A 21,937-nucleotide genomic window follows, 5' to 3' on the forward strand; every position below is an offset into this window, starting at 1 on the left:
TTAAGACCCAAGGGTCTCGGTTTAAATGTAACTAAAAAAATCTTGCCTTTGAGAATTCGCGACTTTAATTGAATTGAATTCTACCGCTTCCATTGCCCCTTTCACCGAGAGTTTGGCAACTTGTATGGAAGGCTTATGCCGGATATTGTCATTCCTTTCATAATAAACACAAAACAATTACAAGAACAGTAGGAAAAAAACTATGAACATTTCCCGTACAATCCTTTTCTACTACGGTACTTATTTTATATTTAATAACATAAATTTAGATTATGGTGATTATTATTTTGTAAAGTTAATTAACTCCACCGGCGCGACACCCTTCATACCGGTAACCAAAAGATTAATTCCATAACTATGCAATTACAACTGTATTAACCCATTGCTCTCTGACGATAAAAAATTGTCAAAAGTAACTAATTACGATTTTGAAGTAATTAATTTAAAAAAATGACTTCTGGGGATCAGTTTTGTATAGTGCTGTCTCTTGTTTGATTGTGTAAAATCGCTACCATTTTACAAATCTCAATATTATAATTATGATTGCAAGTAAGTTCCTATTTAAAAATATTTTATATTAAAAATAGATTATAATGCGGATTATTAATCAATTTTTTGAAAATATACCGTATTGAAAAAATGACAACTTTTAATATTGCTAATCTCTGAAGGTACAAATTGTACAACAATTTTATTATATAAAGAGTTTTGGAAAAAAAAAACAAGAAAAATAATACGTAATCGTTTTCAAGCTATAAATAACATAAATCAAAAAGAAAAATCTCAAAAACTCTACTAAATCTATGTTCAGAGAACACAAGGTTTATCTATGTAGCAACGGTGAAAGGATTTTTATTATTTTTTATTTTATTTTTGCACCACAACAGGCCAGGAGGCACAATTACAGTGGTGAATTACATCACACAACACCCAGGCTTGAGAAAAATCACATTTTTAAAATTTTTGTTTTCTCACTGGGAATCGAACCCGGAACCTTCCGTTACGATTGTTACCTATTACATTATTTGACATTTAAGCACCAAGCAAGAGTTCGAAAGGCAACACCACTTCTCTTTGAAACACAGATATAACAGGAAAAAAATACATTTCGTGATTTTGATGTCGTCGGGAATTGAACTCCCAGCCTAAAAAACAAGAAGCTCTAATAGCCACTGTACGGGCCAAATAATCTATGAATAAATCGTGGGCATACAAGAGAAATTGACCAAGTGACAAAATCAAAAATGTTCAGGGGAGCCATTTAGTGTTTTTCTAGAGTTCAATTGCTTCTCAAAGATCAGATTTTTCCAGTCGGTGGTTTGTAATTTTACATTATATGTGCGGTACTTTCATCTTTAATGTGAAGTATACACATATTTAAAAAACATTATCACATTTATCTAAAAAAATATATTAAAAAACTAAGTCAATTTTACCGGTAAAATTTGCCATGAAATTTGGCAGATAATCATTTTTGTTTCGTTCATTGAGGGGAGGTAATATTTTATTTTATAACTATAAATTATGTTTTTGGGATTTTTTATATCAATTATCCATTTTCTTATATTTATGAAGGTGAAATAAACACAGAAATACAAAAAAAATGAAAAAGAACAAATAATTGAGAATTGTTACGTAATAATCAAAAAAATAAATTGTATCAATGAACTTTTTATAAAAAAACTGTATCTGTCAAATACAAAACGTAAACTAACTTACTAACTACTTACTTTAACTAAGTCTTCACTGGTGATATCACCTACAAGTAAAATTGACTAACTTTTACTTAGTCAATTCTTCGGATCTTAAATTTACTAATAAACGTGACGTGTGTTGGTCAGTTTTACTTATCAAAAAACTGTAAGCTTCTATCAAATGGTCACATATTTTACAAATTAAATTCTTTTTAGAGTGTCGGATCGACTTGGCATTTTTACTAGTCAAGCATTATGCTTATACGATGTCAAAAAGCCAATAATCTCAATTTCGTCATTTTTGCAAAAAGTCACTTTTACTTGTATAACCACGAAATAAATATAAAAAAATGTGTACTCACAATATTTGGTTATAACACGAACCGTATCACTTAAACCATGCTTCACAAAATGTTATATTTATAACGGCTTTCTGTTGTAGAATATTTAAAGTAAGACAAAATCTTCATAGACTAGTAAAAGGAATTTTATCACGATATTACAGAATATGTTGATCGATATTTTAACATCGATGGAGATTAAAGAAATGAATTTCACAGGTGTTTTTTAATAGGGTTTATGACTTGTTTTTGTTTGATTTTAATGATTACCTTATTTTAATAGTAAAAAATAAAACTAGACAAATTAAAAAAAAAAAAAACGCAAATAATTACTTGAATATAGGCAGAATAATTAATCGGTGATCATTGAAACAGATGACAGATTATTTTTCCCTTAAATCCCTTTTCAAAAAAGTCGTCTATGTTGACTTTTCAATCTTACAGTAGATAAAACAAGACTACTCGGTGAAGAGATTAAGGTAAGCCGGTCCAGTAGTCTCAAGATCTGAGTGCACACGAAGCGATATTAGTCCGGAGTAAGTAAGGCGACAGTGTGGGTAGTAATTATCCCATCTGTAGATGAATCTCATGAATGATTATCTGTTCGGAACAAGACAAGTTTCGGAGATATTCGCCGTAACGGTATACCGGTGTAACAGATAAAGGTTCGACGTCTGCGGGGACCGGTTTGCAGATTGGGTTCTGGATTCGGGTAAATGACCGGACGTATTGTATTGTAATCAGAACGGGTTGACAAAATTGCGATGGGTGCAATATGAGTGTGGCCGTATTATACGAATCGGAAATATGAACGAGAAATTGGTTGGCAATTGGAAATTCAATCGGAATCGTTGTCAACATTATTTTGAATATATCTAAATGTTTACGTAACTACAGATACTGAATTAAACCCTCTTGGGAATAAATCAAAATACCATACCTTACCGTAATTTGCATAATAATTACCAATGCTGTCTCTACCGTAGGAAATTTTAGAACCAACGTCGGATTCTTCTAACCTCTGCCAAGGATCCTAAGAACAGTTTAAAAATTTCCTTAAACAGCATTGCCGATGTGTTTCTACAGCAAAGGCAAGCTTTGAAGAAGAAAGCGGTGTCATCACTCTTGGGGTGATTGGGGTGACAAAATACGCGAGATAAAAGTGTTTTTTACGCGAGTGCGTTTCAGTATAGCACCGCTGGCTTAAAAATGACACGCTTACCATGTCTGCCTAGATCGTTCTATTACCATACCTAATGTAAATAGCTTTGTCTTCAAAGGTGGCAAAAATTACAATAATCTCCCCAATGAACTAAAAACTATTAAAACTAATATATCCATAAATAAATTCAAAGTATTTCTAAAGACATTTTTTGAACAAGTGTAAAAACTGCATTAATTATTAATAAGTATGAATGTAGTATTATTTTCTGTTTTTCTTTCTATATCCCAATTTTTATTTTTTCTTATGTACTTGTATATTCAACATTATATAAACTCTAATAAATAAATAACTGTAACAGTGTAAGTCACTTTTCCAAGCACAAGAGTTAGTCTCTTTTTTTTGGAGTGTTACAGTTTTAACATTTATTAGATGTATTAAAGTAGATTTGTATAGAAGAAAGAAAAAATGTACCATTCATGAAATTTATTAATAAAAAAATAGTTTAGATTCTTTAGGATAAGTTTAATTGATGCATTAATATAAACTCTTGACGCCAATCCACGAGGAATCCCATTAGCCTAAACCTGGGGTAGACCGACAAGGGCATACCGAAACACATGTAATAAATAAACAAGGACAAACGAACGCTATTTTGATTTGTGTAATATAATCCAAACCAAGTTCTTTTTTTGAAAGCCATGGTACGTAATTGGTTAATGATTTCTGAACGATGCTCTTGGGATGAAATTCATACAAGAATTAAGCAGTAGAAGTAATAAAAATAAATTAAATGTATCTAATGATTGCGGCTACTTCCTTGAATATACCGAAAAATACGCTCAGAAAAAGGTCTTACTCCGAACTTTGTGGATCCTACAATTAAAAGTACATCTAGGGTGAAAAGTGGGTCTAGTGCACTGAATACTCGAAGTGGTACTATAAGGACTGTGATCCCAATGGGGAGTATCTACAGTTTAGGTGGAATCAGTGTGAAAATAATATTTAAAATTAGATGTTCGACGGGGCAAACCGACATTTTAAGCTAGAATGATGAACAAAATTAAACCTGACATGTTTTTCTTTGTTTTGAGTTCCAAAACTTGTTATAATAAATTGAATTATGAAAACAAATCCACAAAACTACACACACAAAACCGTATAAAAAAGAATGTTTTAAATTTAATTTAATTAAGTTTAAACAATTTATTTGAGAACGTTTTAAGATGAATATTTGTTTAAAAAATTCCATACCACTGGTAATTTTTTTGGCTAAAGAATGGAATATAGCCAGATAAAAAGATCCACCGTAGACTAAAATGAAAAGAGAAGATGCAGTTCGTTGCAAGAAGTTCCCCAGAATTGAAACCAGAATAAATTATACGGTTGAGTTTAATTTTTAAAATATTTTTCCTATTTTCTCTGCCGGCAAACTGATTGTTTATCTAATCATAAATCTGTATAGTGCAATTAAATATCGATTGATTATAATGTATGAAATATTTCAGATACCAAAATGATTCACTGAAGTTTTTCGTAAATATTGTTTTTCAATACGAGTATGAACAAGAAACTACATGACGCGTACACAAATGTATACAGTTCATCGTATAATAATTTCTAGAACAAGAGGATATATTTATGTAAAAATGTCATTCAGCAAACAATGGAGTAAAAAATACGAATGTATAAATAAATGAGTGCTCTTCTATTATTAAAAAAATCTACACCCATAGCTAGAGGAAAAAAAAATGTATTTCTATGTTGGACTTATGTGCCGCGTGTCTAGATGATTATTGGATGATGAATTATTTTAACAAAATAACATATTTTTTTTGCATTGAAAAAGATATTAAATAAAAGATTATTTTTGGTAGCGTAAAATGATAATTTAATAAAAACGAAATTACAAGTAAAGACCAGTAGAAGATGACAGCCTCATTGTGCAGTGGTCAGCGGGTTTGGCTACCAAGCACAAGGTTCTGTTCCCAGCAAGGTCAAAACAATATATTTATTTATGAGAACAATCCAGTTTGTTAGTGAAAATTCTTGGTGGAAGTTCATTATAATTTATTGAAGAAATAAAAGATGAGTAATATTTAAATCCACAAATTTGGAATATACATCACGTTCACCGGGATTGGATAATAAAAACTTGATAAAAGAAGAGCCAAAATAATATGTATTTAAACTCAAATAAAATAACATTCAACAATATGTTGAGTTTGTCCAAATTTTTGTAGACAAAGACTGGATTCAACTCCCTGGGGAGCTGTTAATATAAAAATATGACAACAGAGAAGAAGAACATTTTACAGAAAGTAATATAGAAGTCCAGGCATCTACAGGGCTTATGACCTGTCATTGGCTGGTTTAAGTGTCCACTTTACACACTGTGTAACATTCACCATTCTGCCCAAATTTGAACATCTGTGTTCCTTCAATTCTTACATCTGTTGATGTTTGTGAAGTTAAAGAGCTGAAACCTTTATTTATGCGGGTGAGATTCATCTAATTGAATTATTTCATTTACATTCAAGGTGAAAAAATTCAATTAAATAACGAAAATGGTGAATGTTTTACAGTGTGTAAAGTGGCCACTCAAATCAGCCAATGACAGGTCATAAGCCCTGTAGATGCCTAGACTTCAATATTACCTTCTGTAAAATGTTCTTCATCTCTGTTGTAATATACTAAAATAACATTATACAAACTCTCGTATTTACCCAGTACATTTTGTAAAATGGTAATTTAGACAAAAAGAATAAAAATTAATTACTACTCGTATTATATAAGTTTTCATTCTTTAACATTACTGGTTTTGTTCAAATAAATGTACCAGTCTCGAAGATGTCGCAAAAGCGATAAAACCGATCAATGGTTATTTAGAACTTATAAATTTAAGTATCACTAGTATTTAATTATCATAATGAATTTATATGTAAGGGTTTTGATATGAAAATGTATTTTAAATGGTGTTTTACATGATAATATTTCACAGTCCCTGGACTGGCGCCTAAAACGTAAGACCTATCTCTTCCATTTGTATACCCCATAAAGAATCTTTTCAACGAAATTAAAATATTTTTCAATGTTTACAATTTTATTGAGAATTGTAAGTATTTCAAATAATCAAAAATTTTAAATGAAAAATTCGCGTAGTAAAAATCATCTTAAATCGAACCTCGTTCCTAATTACTCGAGCTCGCCGTGCTACCACAAAACCACAACTGGCCTATTTTCACAAATGACGTAATTATTTGCATGTTTTTATCATAAGAAGTCAGTATTATAATTTGGATTGAAATATTTTACGTGTATATTTTCTTATACAGTAAAAACTAATCTTACAATTTTATAACATGTTCCCAAATCAATGGAAAAAATCATTCTATCGACGCTCAACTCTGGAAAATTTAAAGCAAAATATCACATGGTAAGTTAATTGATTTTTATGGTGTATTTTTTTTCAAAGTATTCCAACTCTAGAGGGCATTTTCAACAAATTGTAAATAATTCACTTTAGAAAATGGGAATCAAGTAGATTTAAATAACAAATTAGATTTAAGCCCCACTCTACAGTGGGGCTTAAACCTCGGACCCCAATCCGAAAATCCGCAACACTAGTCACTGGACTACAATCCAATTTTGTTTTTCTTTGATTAAATAACCGATTTGTTCATTTCAAAATCAGACCTAATGGTGCATAGAGCACTACATTAGTACACCAAATGCGTCTCAATTATCGTTACATGAAGATTAGGTAATCAATATTACTTTTTGATTAATTTATTTATTTAAGTGAGCACAACGTGTAATTAGGCGTTATCATATATTATTTAACGTGAGATACAAGAAAAAATATTGGATAATGATAATGTTTAGTTTTTAATATCGTACTTATACGATTTGGCTATTCATAGTTCAAACAATAATAATGTTTAGTGTTACAGAAAATTTGATAAAAAAATAAATTCTTTCACGCGGTAAATGTTAGAGCATTTAATTGTACGGTAAATTTTCTCTAAAATATATGAAAAAAAAATGGTTTACAGAAAGATGCAGCACTTTGAAACGTCACAGGTTCTTTGAACAATAAGCGATCAATTATACGAGTAGCATTGTTATGTGATAGATTTCCGGTTTCCGGTTTCCGAGTAGCCATTTTCACAGCGTTTAGTGTATTATGATCGCTACGGGGGTTAAGGATACGTTTTTTTTGTAATAAATATATTTGTATGAATAAATAAATATAAAAAAAACATTAAAAAATATAACTCAAAGGAATTATTCGTGATTTTAACTAAGCGCGCCTTACAAGTCAATTAAGTCTTTAATATTGTAATAAAACCTATATTTATATTGATTATAACAATAAAATACTAGTGATTTACAAGTTATAAATGATCAGTGACTTAATAATAATTTAAGATAAAGCAATATTTTAAAAATCAATAATTTAAAAATAGCTTATTACTCAATTGTACAATCTTTGTTACAATATGGTATTGTAGGGTAGGGTGGTTCATACGCCAATATATTAAACCCTCTTAAAATAGTACAAAGATTAATTACTCAAGTAATTCTAAAGAAATCCTCAACATTCAACACGGAAAGTATATTTAAAATATTTAAGGTTCATACAGTAGACACTCTTTATAAAAAAATATATTATTCAAACATATAAAAAATAAAAGAATTTGAGATGAATAAGTCACTCAGATACCAATATAATAATAAAATTCTTAAATTCCACACAAGTTATGGTCCAAATAGCTTTGTCTTCAAAGGTGTAAAAAATTATAATAATCTTCCCTATGAACTAAAAACTATTAAAAATAATATATCAATAAATAAATTTAAAGTCAATCAGAAATTTTTTGAACACGTGTAAAAACTACATTAAATTTAAATTAGTATGAATGTATTATTGTTTTATGTTTTTTCTTTATATATCTTAAGTTTTTTTTTTCTCATGTACTCGTATTTAAAATTGTATAAACTCTTATAATAAACAATAAAAAATAAACAATAAACAACTACAACAGTGTAAGTCACACTCCAAGCACAAGAATTAGTATCTTTTTTGGAGAGTTACAGTGATAACATTTCCTAGATGTGTAAAAGTAGATATGTACAGAATTTTTTTAAAAGCTAAAATTTATTAATAAAAAATATAAAAAAATTCTAATTCACAATAAAATTGTAAATATTAGGTATTCATGAAAACAGCCAAAAATATTTCGAGTTCTTCCAAAGGATTTTTTATGGGATGTACAAATGGAAGAGAGAGATCTTTCGCTTTAGGTATTGTGAAATAGTCCAGGGATTGTATCCAGGGATTCAAACAGTCCAGGGATTGTGAAATATTCTAAAGTAAAACACCCTTTCAAATAAACATTTCATGTCAACCAAGTCGTAAATCGTACTCGAGACCTCTTGCACGATAAGCAAATCGCGCTGACCATTAGATTACGAGGAAGACAACAACATGTAATTTATTGGTTTATCTGCATATTTTAATATTTTTTACTGTTTGTTAACCAAATAAATAAACAGTGTTTTCATTGTAAATCGATTTAAACAAATCAACGAGAAACATAAATTTAGGCATTATATTGAAGTAGTTTAATAATAATCATAATCATTTATCTGTACCCGAAAGTGAATATGGCATTATATTCGCACACCGAATGCGGAGTATTTGAGACATATTTTACATGAAGGTAATATAATTTTATCGTAATAATATTTTTTTTTTGCACCACAACAGGCCAGGAGGCCCAAATACAGTGATGAATTACATCACAAAACACCCAGGCATGATTTTTCAATCTCATTTGATTTTTGTGTTTTCATCGGGAATCGAACCCAGAACCTTCCGTGTGTGAGACAAGTGCCGTAACCACTTCACCACGGAGGCCGCCAATATATGATTTTGTTATGAATAAGGCATGTTTCAAAATTATATAAAATTTTCCCTCGGCACGGGACACCCAGTGAAGGAACATTATATTTGATGTAAAAAAGAAATACATACATTGTGAAAGTATAAATAAAATAAAATAAGTATTAGTCTTTCGCTTCAGGTGCAAGTATAGAAATAATTAATTATTTCGGAACAAAACCACATTTCAACTCAATGCTATTTAAATCTTCCCAGGAATCGAATCTGTGGTTAAAATCGTTCTTATTTAAATTTTAATTATACGATGAATAATCAAAAAGTTATTGCTTCAAACTTTCCTCGACAAAGCACATCATTTTTCAGCTATTCCTTTTCCGTTCGAGGTGGCAGACTTTGGAATGAGCTACCTCTTCATATAAAAAAATGCACCTTCTCTAGCGAACTTCAAGAAGCGCCTGAAACATTACTTTATACCCTCAGAATCCTGCACTCCCTGTACTTTACTGTTTTTTAAAAAATATATTTTTATTGCCTTTCTTTCCTTATTTCCAATTTATCTCTCCTTCCAAACTCATTATCTGATTCCACTTTCCTTATCCTTTAATATGTATAACATAACGTACTTTTTAAAAGTGAGTATGTGCAAACTTTATCTCCCAATAAAAAAACAGCTACTATTTTTAATTAATTAGGTTTTTTCTTTATTTATCTTTTTGATGTATTATATTTCCGTTTTTAGTGCACATTTTTGACCAACTCTTCTTTCGACCAGTCCGGTTTTTGGTTGGCTGGAAGATATTGCTTTAAGGAATACGTACCAAGTACTTATTTTTTGTACATGAAGTTTTCAATAAAAATAAATATGCAATTTCGTAACTGTATTATAATGCATTTACTTACAAAATATATATAAACCGCATTTTTTTTCGATTGTAGTATTATGAATATCAATATAAGATTATAAAGTTTAAAAATATTGCTCATAATAAAGGCTTTCTTAAATCTCTTTATGATGATGAGAATAAAAAAATAACAAACGAAATTATCATACCTGAGTTCTAACCTCACCTTAAATTATGCATGTATTTTGACAAAATGTAAACATATTTTAACATCGTATACACACTTGTCAAATGCATGGTTGCGTGAATACAAATTCAAAAATTAATCTATCAAACAGATCTGATAACACATCTAAACGTTTCACCAACACAAACTGAAGTTTCACTTAAGTGCCTCTAGACACGATGAAGCTGTTTATAATATTATAACTTATGAATTATCGATAAAAATAAATCAGCGAAAAACTACAAAATTAAATCCCGCCGAAGATAAGCGTCACAAAAAGAAAATTTGCATGTTCAAATATCTATGGAATTCGTTTGAAAAACCAATGTCGTTCAGTGTAGAAAATATGTAGGCAGCTAACCTCAAATTCTCCGGTAGGTACTTACGAACTAGACACACTCGACATAACCTCACGTAGGAAATTCAAATATTTGAAGAACTCGTACACCGACGTTACGTTTGAATAATATGGAACGCAACGTGCGCTGTGTTTTAAAAATGTTTGTATTTGCAACTCAATGCAAGTTCCTTTGTACAAAAAATAGTATTATAATTTAGTTATGACAATTTTAACACTTACATCTCTTAACACGCGCCCAGCACGAGAGCCACTGAAGAATAACGCAAAAATTTCTCGGGCCCTTACCTTTTATATAACCAAATCAATATATATACAAAATATCGCTTTGTATCGAACGAAATCTAAAAAAAAGAACGGCATTCGAATGCGTGAGAGAGATGACAAATATGGGTACAATGGGAAAAAAAGAAGAGGCATGTTTGGATAACTGATATTCTTTCATAAAATGTAAATTTGAGAAAATAAGTTATCGGTGAACTCAGAAAACATATAAAAAAGTAGTTGAGCGGATTATATACCGGTTTATGGTATACCTAATAAGATTTTTTTAGAAACTAAATTTATTTTGATCTTTTTAATTACCGAAGATTCAATGATAATACGAAGATAAATGGATTGAAAATATTCTTATTTCTATTAAATAAACTCCTTGCATTACTGCGACCTGTTTAAATCTGTTATGATAGGCCCTCATAAATTGATGAAGAAGTTCAGTGCTACGGGAAATGGGATATGATTTTTTTTTCTTACTCGCGGAAAAAATTGGAACATTTAATTGTACTGCGAAGTTTCTCAAAAAAAGGAATGAAAAAAATAATAATCATGAAATATGAACGACGTCACAAGTTCACTTGGATAAACCAATAAAAGAGTGTTGTGATAGATTTCTGGTTTTCGGAAAGCCAACTCATCAATCAGCAGATCTCTCTGACGAGAATTTGTCACGTCACGTATGGAGTAATTTCAGAATTACAAAACTCTAAAAAATCATGACGCTGATAATACTAGGTATACATAAAAATATTAAAACCATGCTTTAGGTTAGTTTGACAGTCTATGAACAAATAAAACAATTTGAAAACAACACTGCACTTTTTTATTGCAGTGCACCTAGAGAGGAGTTTGATGGTGTAGTTTGGAAATATTAACCTAAAGATTAAAAACACCTTTAAATTTAAAATGTTGACCTATGTAAAGTTGAAGATTTCAATTATGTTGACTGTACATCGCTGGGTAAGTACTTATATTATTCATCGTCAATATTTTCTTTCGTGAGGTGGTACGCCAAGAAAATTTGCTTGATAATTATTATTTTAATTAGCAAGCATTAGTTTATGGTTAAATCAGTATCTTTCTTCGTTAAAAAAATACTTTTGCAAAATGGTGTCTAAAATCACTAGCAAATGAGTTTAGGCATAAGATGAATAAATTATAAGAAAATAAATTTAACGCGTTTTTTATAATTTCACAGCCGTTAATATAAAAATATCCTGTAATCTAATTGAAAACATTAAACAATCCGATTCTTTCTTACAAAAATACAGTGAATATGTAAATGTTCCGTCTGATATAATTTTTCTTATTTTTTCAATAATTTATTATAAGAACGTTAATAAATTTAATTTTATATTGTTTTTTTAATTTTATTTCAGAAAACGACAGCCATTACAACAAAATATATATTATTTACGAATTTATCGAAATTATAGGCCAATTTAGTTTTATGTATGCCAAAAACAAAAAAAAAACGAAAATGTTTTTGATATTAAAAAAACTGCGTAATTTGTTTTTTCTTTTTATATTTCGGTTCCATAAAGGGACTATATATTTTTTTAACGTTTATTTTGCTGTCAATATTTGGTACTGTTTGGTGTGCTTAAGATAAGAGAGAAATTCCCTGTAAAAACATATGTTTTTTTGTTTTATAAGGAATTTCTCGATTATTTGATGTTTGAATATTTTATAGTCTCTCCTCTTTTTATATTTTTAAATGGAGTATATAAATCTACCCAATGTCTCACAGCAGTCTCCTGCAATGGTCTCTTCCCTTAAACAAAATTCAAACCGAATGGCTTTCGTTTTGGAGAACTTAACAGGTTCATCCAGAACATTGAACACTCTCGGGGCCACAAAAGATAAATTTCTGTGAGCGAAAATCATACGTGTTTTGGTATTAATTGATTCAAATTACAGGAAAACCTCGAACGAGCATTCTGCTGGGATCTCTTCTTGTATCTGCATGACCATAAATGTGTCAATGACTCTTCAAAACAAAGCCTTATATCCAGAAAAAAACTATGTCCCAGATGAGAAAGTTAGGGGACATAGATGCGCAATCTTTGTATTATTTTTTGTACATTTTTACATTATGTCATTATAATGATATAATCACAAAGTTAGTGCTTTAAAATATTTTTTGTAAAATTATTGTATTCGAAGAGTCTTATACACTAGAGTGAGTAAGAGTATTTTTTTTTCTTTAAAGATAATGTTTAAATATTACTGTGACTCAAAGCGAAATTATGACAAAAGTCATATTTGTTAATACGTAAAGATTAATTAGCTTTATTTAACGTAGCACCTATTTGATTTATTTAATTTACAGGGATTAAATATGATATATATGCAAATTTCGTTCAGTTTGAGATAGTCGATGTTCAGTTTACTCGCACAAATAATGTAAATTGACTTCTCTAAACAATACCTTTGTTCCGTGAGGACAATATTTATATGGGAACAAAGACCCCCAAACCTCCAGGTATTTCAAATTGTTATAAAATATTTTAATTTATGCCAGAACCCTTATATTATAATGCGAATTATTCAAGCAAGGTTATTTTGCGACGAGTCACAGTAATGTTAAAACTTTTGTTAGATTCTAAGAAAATACCAATCCAACAATAAAAGAGAAATACATATTTTTATAACAATTTTAATTAATAAGGGTCTATGAAATACTGTTAGTAATTTTTTTTTGTACTTATTAGTATCTTGACGTCCTTATTCTCAAGGCCAAATATGTCACGTTTTTGTAGACATATTTTTTAATAATTTTATTTTGAAAGTTATGTATGAAAATATTTCTCCACAATATCCATACTGACTTTGAAAATACAACTAATTTTTCTAAATCCACTTCACATATTTTGTCTGTATTCGTAGTATGTGATATTTCCCTATTAAACTATGATTGTATCATATGAACGTTGCTCCATAAATTGGCTACGTATGTATATTATTGAAAAATGTATTATTATAAGCTCAGAGTAATAATGCTCTACTGCTTATAAAGCCGTTTAAACGGACAACACTTATTCTAGGATTATCGATCACGAAGTTCGCTACAACTTGCAGCAAAACAATGGGCCGTAGGTACTCAGGTCGAGAATTGCAAGCACAGCGACGAAACCGTTAGTTACTAAAAACCAAAACCAAACTACAAATTTCAACCGCATTTATTGAAGAAAAACGAAATGATATCTCTATAAGCGGGTCATTCATTATTACTCAAAGATTTTAAGTACTTTTGAAATACGTTTTTTTTTTCTATCCTGAGGTTGATCGATAAAATCTATGTGTGTCATATTGATAAAATCTCTATGGTGTTTTAATTGAGTATTTGTTTATTTTATGAGTTTGTGTTCATTTGATTAGAGTATTTATATGAGTTGCCAGTATAAAAAATGTAGGCAAATTCAGTACTTAACAGCGTAGAACAAAAGCGTTCCAAATTTTTGTTTCTGTTTTTAGTTTAACAACAAACGTGTAACGGACGATTTCGGTTTGCGCTTACAATTCTCGATCTGTGTACCTACGGCCCGTTGCATTGCTGTAAACTATATTGCTAACTTCGTGGTTGATAACCATATAACGTTTTTGTCTGTATGGGAGACTCTATTAGCCTGTGGCGTTTTATTGCTCTAAGGCCCAAGGCGTGGCAATTCAATAAAGCCAAATTAGAAAAGTGTTACCAGTATTTGGTTTCCTTGTTCAAATAGCATCTAAACAAAGTATTAGATTAAACAATAAGTTAATATAGATTAAAAACTTTGTTGAACTTTAATTATATTTGTGTATATGTCGTCGCAAAATTGGTAAATCAGCCACTAAATTTGAAGGCTAGGCTGTTAATTAAATGCCAGCATATGGCTAGGCCGTTCGTTGAATGAATTAAGAAAGCTCAACGTTCAACGTACTGGCTGGTTGAAAGCTAGCCCTTTGGAAACAAACGGCTTGAACCAAAAGCCGCCGGCTAAGGTAAGGGTAGGTTGAATTAAGTTAAGTAAAGATAAACATTTTTTTTTATTATTATCAATCTAACCTTAATTTAACCTAACTTCACATAACAAAATAAATTTAAAAATAGAACAATTTTATTTGTTGTATTAACATTAATGAGGCTTAGCGACGTTAAGTCCTTTCGTTTATCGTTGATTTTATTATTTAGGCTAAGCATCCGTTTGTCATTTAATTGAATGCCGGCTTTTAATGAACAGCCTAGCCACCCAATCGAGTGGCTACTATCACTAACTAACATAATCCATTAAATAATTAAGAAAAAAAATGCAACTTGATGCAAGGACAATTTGACTGTAGTATCTGTTGAAAAAACATTAATGAGTAAAGAAAATATGGAAAGAAAAATTTCAAAATATTACATAAAGTCCAGAATAATCAGTTAATTAATTAAATAGCTTTTCTATCATGAAACAATGATCTTGTTACTGATTTCTTCCTAGAGAATTGATTCACCATTAAATAATGAAGATAGCGTGCGAATTACTGTGCGCTAATGGTTTGACATAACGAACAAGGAATGTGTTATAATATAGTATTGATTGGAAAACATGGGAAAAATTACAAATCATGATGACTACAACAAAAAACACAATGCCACCGAGAACTTGCTTGTATTTCAATATTATTGTGAAAATATCAACACGAGAGGAGAGCACAATAGTATATTTTTAATTCTAAAAAGATCATTCTACGAAGACGTTATACGCATATAATGTTGTTTTTTTAACCTTCAAAACAGTTGACAAAATAGTAATTAAAAAAAGAGTAAACAATGCGTACAAAGAGTAAAGTAAAATTTACGAGACAAGACAGTAAAGTAATTAAGTATACCATTAAATGGTTTTTAATTATTATAATATTAAACTTACGCTATGGTTTCCAGGAATGCGGTGCCATTATCTAGCGACCGTAATATATGGTGATGCGTGGATGTAAAAAGACGGCCATCTTAACGGTGTCTAGAGATGTAAACTGAGAAATTTGTGGCATCTGGCGGCCGCGGCGTGATGGCTTATCTGTCAAAAAATTGCGTTGTAATGCAATCTGTCATCATATTTTTCAGTAATCTTATAGGATTTAGTAGTTGAGGGTTTGGTTGGAGTTCCTACCCCAGTTAGAGATGGACAGAGAAGACACGAGGTTGGTGTTTAATGCGTATTTATTACATGGCAAATAAGATACAGCACTTGGTTGTGTAGCACGAACGTAGCGGCGATGATAGGTAGAAGTAACTGCACTTGAACTACATGCTGGAGCTGAGCAAACTGCGCTGATCTTGTTGGGCTTACTGAACGAGCTGACTGATGTTTGCTGCGTCCTGTGGTCTCTTTATAGACCATGTTCCTTTGTTGTTCATTTCTTAATGGTAGGGATGATGTGAATGTACTGCAGGGCGACGATCCCATCTTTATGTGCAATATTGCTAGAGTTATAATATAAGTTTTATTGGATTCGATAGAAAATGATGACATTGCATCGTCAGTCATTAGTCTACTTCGGGTGAACTAATTTAACACGTGTGTCATCGACTATGGACTATGGACCCTACAATCTCATCAGATAGTTTGTCAGATTTATCCACAATTTCGAACAATTTCGAAGTCATGCGACATTCTCATGCACGAAAATCGTATAATTTTATTATTATTAATATTATATTTCAAGTGTTGCCCCGATATTTCTCCACTAATTTAGTTTTTACCGGGTTTTTCAGTATCTTTGCTCTTCACATTATAATAAAACTTTATGATTTGTTATAATCGACATTTATTTGATTTAGCTAGTCCGCATCACGTTTGCACTCACTTTGACAGTCAAAAATATTCGCCGTTACACAATAAAATCTGGAAGACTTTTCGCCCTGTAATGACGGCCGTCCTGCAAATGGCGGCACCGATGTTTGACGTTCTGCTCACAATCAACGCTATCTAAGAAACCAGCACCATTGGTTTGCACCGATGAACGTTTTAATGACATTATCCGCCGCCACGTGACGGCCGATAGATGACAGCACCGCTCTCCTAGGAAACCATAGCTTTAGTATCTGCCAGTAACACAAAAAAAAAATACTTTCTTACTTTTATGACAAAATAGGCAGAATGGTTTGCTTTATCATTTTTGAACATATATACTTTTTTAAACCTTAAAATTTTTCAAACTTATATACTTTTCTTGGTGTAAATAGCCCCTAATAAGTTAAGCTAGGTAGACTTTGAAATAATGAAATGCTGTTCCGAAGTCGTCACAGGACTAATTATGGCTTCCAGCTACCTCCATTTGTAAAATTATCAGACTTATAAACTTTAATTGGAACTAAGATAACGACTCCATAAACATTATGCAATAAATTTAATTATATTTAAAAGTAATAAAATATTGTCACTAGATACGAAAGTCTGGATATTTACATATGTATGATCTCAAATGATATTTTTACTAATGATTCTTATCATCTTAAATCCATCTATCAATAATTTTTTATTTGTTTATTATTTTAAAGGGAAATAGTTCTTATTATTTACTCAAATATTTAAATTTTCGGACCATTTCCTAAAAGTCGTAAATAACTTTTGCTGCAAAAATTGTAATCGAGTGATGGTAGAGTGAGATTTGAACCCGAGACCTTTGATCCTTGAGTCCACAATACAACCACGGGACCACGATTCGGTTCTAAAACCTTATTTTTTAATACACATTTTACCAACAATAAAAAAAAACGGAGAAGTGATAAAGATGTTAAAACTTGAAATAATTGTAAATGTTATACAGATCGCTAAAACAAGTCAATGACGGATACATTAAAAGAAAATAAAATATTAAAATTAGGCAACTTGAAAATCTAAGAAATTAAAAAATATATTCATTATCCAATCCAATCACCGTTGTTCAAGCGATGGCGCGATATGTTAAGACCACCATAAGTGCTGCAATATAAAATTTTATTTTATGTTTATATTTATGTTTATTGTTATATTTATGTTTATTGTTATATTTATGTTTATTGTTATATTTTTGTTTATATTTATATTTATGTTCATGTTTATATGTTCATATGGTAGAATTGGCTCTGCACTTTATAGCCATTTTACTGGAATAAAAATTTAAAAAAAATTTAATAAATAAATAAATAATTAAAAAAAAAAAAACGAAAAAATATTATTTCCTTGAGTCCACTCCTGTCTAGTTTTAAAGATCGTTCTTTATGTACAAAACATTTATGTTAATTAAAATTATCAAAACAATATGCAAAAATATTTTGAGTTTGTCCAAATGCTTCCAGACAAAATACTGGATTTCACCCCCTAGGGAGTCATTAAGATTAACAAATTAGAACAGGGATGGATAACATTTTAGAGAAAAGAATATGGATGATATACGGATTTTCAAACAAACGCTAAATGGTGAATATTACACAGTATGTGAAGTGGCCACTTAAACCAGCCAGTGGCAGATCATAACCCTGTAGCCTAGACTTCCATATTCACTTCTTTTAAATGTTATCCATCACTGTTGTAATTTGTTAATATCCAAAAAATTCACAGAGTTGACTTTGAATGCAAAAGATTGGAAATTTGGTCAGGTGGTTCACTTTACCTGTATCATCAGTAGCGCTACAGCCCGTTGTGGGCCCTGGTCTCCTCCATAATCTGTCTCCATTCCTCCCTGCATCCTGCGGCTTTTCTCTAGTTCGTCACGCCAATTGCTCTCTGTAATTTACTCATTATCCATCCATCTTAATTTTGATCTACTTCTGTTTCGTCTGCCTTCCAGAGAATTTAACTAAGGTTACGATTACTATTACTTAATCTGCAATGGGTTCAACCTGAAATATTCGTTTGTGTCCAGGAAATGAATTAATTGAAAATTAAAAACGACAGCTGAAATTCGGAGCCCCCTTGTTATTCCAATGAAAAAAAAACATTGTTAAAAAATAATTGTACGTAAATACTTAAAAAAAAAACCTTTTTAATATAAGAAGGTTACATTGAACGAAATGTTCAGGAAGCAAAGAAATGATTAAATTATAATTCTTCGATTTCCAAAACATTATAACTTTTGAACCAAATGAGATAATTTCCAACCTACAAAGAACTTTCAATGTTAAAAAATGTTTTTCTTTTCAGTGTATTTTATTATGTTTTAATCAGAAAACATACAGTCGTACAAAATAAGTATTAAAAACAAAAATTTTCATAGATAAAAAAAAACAATTATGTTTTCATTAAGACGAACAAATGTTAAAAAAATGATTCAACTTCTAGATATCATGACAATTGATCAAAGAATCAAATTCAATGTTGCCAATGAAATAAACAAAATTATTAAAGGAATAGTTCCGAGATATTTTCAAAATGAACTAAAAAATAATGAGTTCTTTCATAACTATGCAACAAGAAGATCTAAAAATATAAGACTGGAAAAGAAATCAAAAGCAATGTCCCAGAACTGCCTTATGTACAAGGGAATAAAACTATTTGAAGAAATGCCAGAAAACATAAAAAATGAAATTAATGTAAATACATTTAAAATTAAATGTAAAAAGTATATATGTGAAAAATATTAGGTAGTAAATAGTGTAAATAGTGAATATAATTAATGAAAATGTACATATGAAACAGTTAATATTATAAATTAGGATACTAAGTGTATAATAGTGACAAATAATGTTAGAATAAGTATAGATGTAAATATTGTGTTGTAAATATATATTAGACTATGTTACATAGAACTAAAAAAATAAATAAATAAAATTATGTAAAAGACACAAACTTTAAATGTGACAAAAAAAACTTAAGCGAGAAAAGAATAATTTAACATCTAAGATTTGCGTTTTCCATAAAGGTTATTATTGGTAACACATAAAAATACCGAATGCACACTCCGAGCCATCTATGCAGACATATTTCTATATGAACGCATCTTCCTGGGACTACTTATGTTTTTTGCATTTAAACAAAGTGGACTTCAGATTTTAATTTCAACTTAAAAAGTATTTTCACAACGAATGTAGATTTTGGTGTTTAATTCACATGTAAAATAGCTTATTGCGAAAGTTTATACATATTTAACCTCAAAGCGGCAAAAAATGGACTCCAGAGTTTTACCTCTAAGGTACAGATATATGTATATTACATGGTAAGAGGTTAGTAATCCGTTGAAAAAATAAATGCGTTGCCTCATTTTGGTCCATGTAAATTTGTTTGTTTTTTCGGCTGCACCATTTGTCATTGTCCTGTTGGGATTTTGTTTTATTTTATTTGTACTTAATCCCGTTCAGAGAGAAACGCTTCTCTGTAAGGAGGGGCAATAAACGCATTCGTTCTTCTTAACTACATCGATCTGCGATATTTCTTCCTTGACCGGTTCCCGCTGTTTGCTGAACACGTTATCCCATACTTAATTTTGGTTTATAATGCATAATATTATTATGAATCATGTTGTCCTGATTGAATCCATCCCATTGAAATAACCGTTGCAAATGCAATCCTTTTTTTAAACTCATGTATTAAAAATATTAAGTATGCAACTTGGTTATGCTTTAAATTTTGCAATACAGTAGCGCGCAAAGCTGCAGTTTGAAGCAAGACCAAAATTAAGAAGGATAATATTAAAATTGGTGATTGGCGGATTTGTATCGACGAATTTGTGAAAACCTGTAAAATAAACTTGACTTACTAGTACAAAAAGTACCATTGACCAGCCCAAATAATATTTTTTTTCCCTTAGATATTTCCTCACTAAATGATTTATAAGATACAGTTTTGGTGCTGCAATTTCAAAGAACCTTGATCACTTGTTATATATAAAGTGGCCAGATAATCAGTTTAAGCGTCAGGGGTGTTCGGGAAAGTTATAAAATGTTGCAATAAAAAAAAACACACTTTCAAACAAATGTTCCATTACGAATTTTCAATCACACTAGAAACCTTGGGCATAGTAGTAAAATTAAGTGCAAACAAAAATATTACTAGACCGTTTTATTAAAATTTACGATCTTTGAATTTTTTAGTTTAGATTTGACAAATACCAATTTCAGTACTGATGTCATTCATTGCAGCTTATTTTGTTGTAGCTGATGTTTTATTCTTATTTATATAAGGTAATAGTTCTTATCAAGGATTAACGATTGATTCTTATCAATGATGACGAAGAAACGAGCAGAACTATTGAAAAAAATATTTTTTGAAAATTATATTACGGAGTATTACATTTTTTTTTTTTTTTACTGTATTGTGATTTATTGGTTGTCTTCAGTATTTTCTTAAATTTGGACTAGTAGTTTATTGTATGATTTCAATCTCTGGTTTATCAGTCTTGTCTCGTTTCAGAATATTCCATGTGATATTGTTTTGACATTTTCGTGTGCTTAATACTATGTTTTTCAAAGTTTTAGTTCTTTGTATACAATTACATCAGTGGCTAATTTATGAATAAACTTTAAAGATCGTAGTTAAAAAAGTTTAATTACGTTTAACTGTTTAGTTTTTTAAAACTATTCTTTGGTTGGTGTTGGATGAACGTCAATATTTCATTTTGTTATCATGATTTTATTTATGTCATTTTGGTTTGCTGTCCATATAACATATTTTAGATTTTACATTCGCTTCAAACATACGATTTAAAAAAAAAATCGGAACAATCAATTTAATTTGAAAATTTCGTCGCTTTCTTCATGACATAATACATAATTATATATTATGTGCAAAAAAGTTTCAATATAACGAAGTTATCTACAAGTATGCATGAACTGTTTATTTAAGTACGGTATCAAAGATTGAAAGTCACGTGTTATAATGCATTATGGAAATAAGATAAGATTGATGATATTTTAATCCATGAAATTTGGTCAAGCAATGACCGTTATCATCGTCTCCTCGACATAATAAATCTCAAACAGGTTATACAGAAATTCAGAGTTAAAAACCCGTCTTTTATTTCGGGAACTAATAACTCAGTTTTCAAGGAGTTCAGCGTAACCGCTAGAGCTTCTGGATTTTATCTGTGCCATTTTTTTACTTATAACATGAATCCACACAAAATACTAAAAATAAGGCAGAAAAAAGCAAAAGGCAAAAAAATATTGATTTATAAATCGTATTTTAA

General features: G+C 30.1%; 1 protein-coding gene across 2 annotated transcripts in view; it reads right to left on the minus strand.

The window, feature by feature from the left end:
• Cht5 (Chitinase 5) overlaps window positions 1-15,755 on the minus strand; it is a 40,367-nt gene extending 24,612 nt beyond the window's left edge. Inside the window, exon 1 of one of the 2 annotated variants that reach the window (XM_088227950.1) lies at window positions 15,703-15,755. The gene's annotated coding sequence lies outside the window, so the exon portion shown is untranslated. Of the gene's footprint in view, window positions 1-10,753; window positions 10,831-15,702 lie in introns of those variants that run through there. The other variant, XM_088227949.1, reaches the window with a different exon arrangement.
• Between the last annotated feature and the right edge of the window lie 6,182 nt (window positions 15,756-21,937).

This window comes from Micrasema longulum, unplaced genomic scaffold (assembly GCF_059751315.1).
Source record: "Micrasema longulum isolate JH-2025_06_02 unplaced genomic scaffold, ASM5975131v1 h1tg000548l, whole genome shotgun sequence".
NCBI classification, from domain to species: Eukaryota; Metazoa; Arthropoda; class Insecta; order Trichoptera; family Brachycentridae; genus Micrasema; species Micrasema longulum.